Source organism: Adiantum capillus-veneris, chromosome 10 (assembly GCF_014529385.1).
Source record: "Adiantum capillus-veneris isolate H3 chromosome 10, ASM1452938v2, whole genome shotgun sequence".
Classification (NCBI taxonomy): domain Eukaryota; kingdom Viridiplantae; phylum Streptophyta; class Polypodiopsida; order Polypodiales; family Pteridaceae; genus Adiantum; species Adiantum capillus-veneris.
In genome coordinates this window covers 127,683,968-127,690,229 of record NC_140940.1, presented here as the reverse complement: position 1 = coordinate 127,690,229, position 6,262 = coordinate 127,683,968, and positions in this window count along the sequence as shown.

The following is a 6,262-nucleotide window of genomic DNA, read 5'->3' as shown; positions in this document are numbered from 1 at the left end:
CGACGACAGTTTTATTGGCCAGGCCTACATGGCTTTGTTCAAGCTTATGTCTTGCATTGCCAAAAATGTCAAGTTAACAAAGCAGAGCACCTGAAAGCAGGAGGACTCTTACATCCTTTGGAAATTCCCAATGGAAAATGGGAAAGTATCTCCATGGATTTCATTGTAGGTTTACCAACCACTATACGAGGTCATGATCAGTATGGGTGGTCGTAGATAGGTTGGCTAAACTATGTAAGTTTATTCCGACCGAATCAACGGTTAAGACACCGAAACTAGCAAAGTTATTTGTGGACAATCTATATAAATTGTATGGGTTGCCAAGTAACATTGTTAGTGACCGTGACCCCAAGTTTAACAGCCACTTCTAGAGAGCTGTATTTAAACGATTGGGTACACAACTCAACCTCAGTACAGCTGATCATCCAGAAACAGATGGTCAAACGGAATGGGTTAACCAGGTGCTAGAGGATATGCTAAGAGCATACGTCAACAAAAAACAGACAGACTGGGAAGAATACTTACCTATTCTCGAGTTTGCCTACAACAGTTCTAAGCATGTCACAACAGGTTCTAGTCCTTTCATTCTCATGTACGGGTTTCAACCTAGATCACCAGTTACGGTGGGGTTGGCAACCGAAAAACTCCAACAGGTTAAGGATTTTCTCCAAGACCACATGGATATGCTGAAACTTGCTCGTTAGAATGTCCGACAAGCACATGATCGGTATAAGAAATACGCTGATGAGAAACATCGGCAAGTTACCTTCGAAGAAGGGGAGGAAGTATTTTTACGTGTGCCAGAACATTCAGATAGTCTGAAAACTGGACCGACACCTAAATTATCTCCGCGATATTGTGGGCCTTTCAAAATACTCAAGCGAGTTGGTGATCATGCCTACAAACTACTACTACCATCACATTCACGCATTCATCCGATGTTTCATGTAAGTCGTCTACGAAAGCGGTTACATGGGGACGACAACGTCATTGACCAACAGGTTTTGGTCGATTACATTGAACCTCCTACTCTACTGCATGAACCTGAACGTGTTATGGACTATCATGAGTTGCATACACGACATCATGTACGACAACAAGCCTTAATCAAGTGGAAAGACCGACCTGAAGAAGGTGCCACTTGGGAAAACATTAGTGTTCTTAAGAAGAAGTTTCCCACTTTTGTTTTCGAGGACGAAAACTCTTCTTTAAGGGGGGAGTAATGTCAGGACAAGGGTCTTGTACCCTAAAAACTAGGATAGTCATGGACTACGGCCAAGGGTCGGGCTAGGCAGTGTGGACAGGGGATCTGTCTAGGGCAAGGGGCTAGGAGCCCGCCTATATAAAGGGAGGTTGGGAGGAGGATCTCAGGTCTAGTTTCCCTAGTTCTTACACCAAGCATGCATGGGTATTTCCGCTTAAGTGATGTTTGAAGTTTTTATGTGATTCAAACAATTTTTGGCTATGGCTGAAAATGTCTCTAAATGTACTATGTGCAACCTCCATTCCGATCGAGGGGGGGAGTATATGTATCATGAGTTTAATGCATTTCTGGCTAGTTGTGGGATAAAACACCAATGTACAATGCCTTATATGCCTCAGCCAAATGGTGTAGCTAAGAGGAAAAACAGGTCACTTATGAAAATGGCATGATGTATGGTCAAAAGTCAAGCTTTGCTGCATTATTTTTGGCTTGAGGCCATCATATGTGCCACTTATGTACTTAACAAGTGTCCTACAAAAGCTTTGTAGTCTATTACTCCATATGAAGCATGGCATGATATAAAGCCTTCTATTGAGCACATGCGTGCTCTTGGCTGTTTGGCATATGATTTGGTGCCACAAACACAGCACAAAAAATTGGATGATAAGGCTGTCAGATGTATTTTTGTTGGTTATAGTGCTGAAAGCAAGGTTACAGTTTGTATCATCCACAAACAAAGTGTATTCTGGTTTCACAGGATGATGTAGTGTTTGTGGAAGATTCTGTTTAGCCCTTGCTGTCATGTACTAGAGATAGTAATGCAAGCTCACATGACATTTATGACACTTTGTTGCCTCTTTTTAGTGGTGGAAGTTCAAATGTAAATTGGAAAATGTACAGCCTATGGGGGTTTTTGAAAATGTTACAGATCAGCCTATGACTGATGCATATGTAAATGATGTACTTGATGAGGAAAGGGCTGAAAATGAGTAGGCTAGAGGTATGCCAAAATGGCTAGTGCATACATTGCGTGATAATAAATTGGATGCATCTTTGTCTAGTCATACTCGTTCAGGCTCTCACCATGAATCTTATGCATCAGATTGTTATGCTTTGGCTGTGTCTAGCCTACATGATGTTGAAGAACCTCTCTTTTGATGAATCACAGAAAATTGGATGGCTGCCATGCAATCAGAATATGATGCACTTATAGAAAATGACACATAGACTTTATGTGATTTGCCTCTTGGAAAAAAGGCCATTGGTACAAAGTGGGTTTACAAGTTGAAATGCAAGCCAGATGGTGAGATTGATCGCCATAAGGCTTGACTTGTTGCAAAAGGCTATGCACAGCAAAAAGGCATAGATTATGAAGAGACTTTTTTCTTCCACTTTTTGTATGAATACTGTTGATCTTCTATGTGCATTGGCAGCTCATTTTGGTTGGGATGTACATCAATAACATTGTTATTGCTTTCTTGAATGGTGACATATCTGAGGAAGTTTATGTAACGCAGCCTCACGGTTTTGTCATGAAAGGACAAGAGGACAAAGTGTGCAGATGTAAGAAGGCTTTATATGGGTTAAAGAAATCTCCTCGTGCTTGATATGAGAAAGTTGACACTCATTTGGTCAAATGAGGCTTTTGTAATAGTCCAACAGAAAGCACATTGTATGTAAAGCGTGAGGGTGATGAACTTCTCATTGTGGTTCTCTATGTTGATAATTTGCTGATCACTGGACCAAATGAGAGACATATTTCTGAATTTAAGTCTGATTTCAATGCTTGAAAGATTTGGGGCTATTGCATCATTACTTGGGTATACACTTTAAGCAGTGTGATGTATGCACTTTAAGGAGTGTGATGGTGGTATTGCCTTGTGTCAGAAAAGTTACATAGAGACATTGCTATGTAAGTTTGGACTTGAGGATTGCAAACCTATTGCCACTCCCATGGAAACAGGTTTGAAATTGAGACTTCATGACGCTGGTGATCCTGTTGATGTCACTCTTTACCAAACCGCTGTTGGATGCCTCATTTATGTATGCAGCACAAGGTCGGATATTTAGTTTTTTACAGTCTCACAGGTCATTAGATTTATGCATAGCCCAATGTCTAAGCATTGGCAGGCTGTCAAGAGGATTTTTTGCTACCTTAGTGGCACTTTAGATCTTGGATTGTTTTATCCCAAGGGGGATCATTACCGCCAGACTTTTACATGCTTTTTCAAACTCAGATTGGGATGGTTGTTTTGACACGCGAGTGTCCACAAGTGGTTTTTGTTTCATGCTTGGCAGTTCATGTATATCATGGTTAAGCAAGAAGCAACCTACTATGGCCACTTTGAGTTGTGAGGCTGAGCACAGGGCAGTATTCACAGCTACAGTTGAGTGTGTATGCTCAGACACCTTATGGCTAATTTGGGTGTTGGACAAGACACTGCCAACACTATCTACACTAAAAATCAGAGTGCATTGGCAATTGCGAAGAGCCCAGTTTTTCATGCTCGCACAAAGCATATTGAGGTGCATTACCACTATGTCAGGGAGAGGCTCTGAGCAGAAGTGATCAGCTTGGCTTATGTGCCAACACAGGACAACCTTGCAAATGTTTTCACAAAGGCATTGTCTCATGAGAAATTCGAAGCTTTTCGCAAAGCTTTGGGCTTAGTCTCCTTTGTGGACTGATCATGTGCTCAGGGCATGGCACTTCCCTTTACTCATGTGCCAGATCTCGTTCACCGCATCACTCTAGGGGGATTTGTTACCATATACATGTGGTAGTGATGTGTGTGAACACAATAGGACTGCCATGGCATTTTTTCCCTCTTTACGAGGTTTTTTTTACCCCTGCATTGTATATACGTCCATCACTCTAGGTCTATCTGTCTTTCCATTGCACACTAAGTAATACACTCTCAGTTGTGTGCCTTGAGCTTCCTTTGTCTTCTCCAAGCTGTGTGAGTTTTCTTGCAACCCTAATTCCAACAAGAAAGTCTTTTTACGACTCGGGATCTAAAAGTTGCATTTTTAGCAAAAATAAGTAGTTTCTTCATAATTCTTTATGCGTTGCCTTGTAGATCAGACTTGTTCCCATCGCTTTGAGTACCTGGAAGTCTATATTCTAAAATTGTATGACAAAGTTATGATTGAAACAAATTACCACCAGTAGCAGCAACATGTAGCCTACAAGTAGCAATAGGTTAGCTTACAAACATATATACACATGCAATATCTCTTTTGTTTGAGCCAACCAATAAGTGATTGTACTCATTTATGATGGTGCAAAATTATGTTTTTTTGATTTGATTACCAACTTGAATTGGTTAGACGAGTATGTTGTTTTGGCTATTTTGTAGTAGGAGTCAAAGAAACCAATGTGATATCTACTCAACAAAGTGAAACGGAATCTTTGCAAGGTGTCATGAGATTGTAATTTTGATCGTGTTTCAACCCACATTATTATCATTTTTTCCATCCAAAGATTGAGATTGCAAGTGAGAGTGAGATAGCTCGGGGGTGGTCGGGAGGTTTGACACGAGTTACGCTCTTCCTGTACTCATTATCTTACATCAATACAAATTTCCTATTTCATCTGTCTATCTGCGTACTCTGTATTTTCTTATTCATGAATCTAGATCTCTCTCTCGTGTCACATCACAAAATCACGTGATGGCTAGGAGAGCCACATTCAATAAACAAATGCTGAATTTTGACACTTGCTACTCTAGAATTTTGTGGGGGTTGATTGATAAAGTTGTTTTCTATTTTCATGGCACTTGGGATTTGAAACCGTGGGATACATTGTTCTTTGTAGCATCTCTTAAATTGTGTGGGCAAACAGGTAACATGTTAGTAGTGAAATCTTGGAAAAATGTATGCTTAGATCTTGTGTGGTCAGGAAAAATCCGATACATTGAAAACTCATTAGGGGTAGAATCATGATTTTGGAATTTTGTGTTTAAAAAAACACCTGCATTGTTATTGGGAGAGAAAGCAATAACCCTCTTCAAAAAGGGGGTCAACTCAATAGAAGAAATAGTGGACTCTAATAGCATGTTGGTTTATTTTTTGATTTCTAGGAAAATATACCAATTGGGGAATGGCCTTAGAGTACCATGGGGGCTTCTATGTGCTTGTGTGTATAATCTATCTTTGCCTATAATGAGGACACTGCACATAGATTCCATGACAAGGAGCTACCAAATCACTCTGCTAGCTAGTGGATCTTACCTGCCAGAGTCTTCTTTCAAATGATTCAACCCAAAGGTTTGATAGATCAAAGATGTAACATAATATGGGGTCTTTCAAAAAATAGGGTATGGTGGTTGCATATATTTTAGTTATTGTGGACTGCTCATTGTTCCTTCAAACACAAGGTGTTCATATGGAGAATGCTAACGAGGGCTTTTCCCATTGGGAAATTGTTGTATATGAAAAATGTAACGCATGGTAAATGAATCACATGTATTCAAATAGAAACAATGAGTTCATTCCCCAATGAACTGTAACCATGTAAAATATTGGTGGCAAGATCTACAGGATATATGTAGGTTGCTTTGGAATGTCAAAATCACAAAGTTTAAGTTGCTTTTTAGACTAGTGTGTTGTAATAAACGTGGCCTTCAATTATGCATAATGTCCATCAGAGTTTGCATGATGGATTTGATTTGGAATGCAAGAAACTTGGGAGTTTTTGATAGGACATCATTTGGAATTTCCTTGCCTTGGACCCAAATAAAGTCCAGACTGATTGAACATTACCTTGCTATGCCTAAACATCTCTAAAGGCACATGCAATAATGTATTGAGACGATCTGAGATATGGCAAAGATGTAAAGTACATAACAATGTAATATTGGAAACAAAATTACCACACACACACACACACACACACACACACACACACACACACACACACACACACACACACACACACACACACACACACACACACACACACACACACACAGAGAGAGAGAGAGAGAGAGAGAGAGAGAGAGAGAGAGAGAGAGAGAGAGAGAGAGAGAGAGAGAGAGAGAGAGAGAGAGAGAGAGA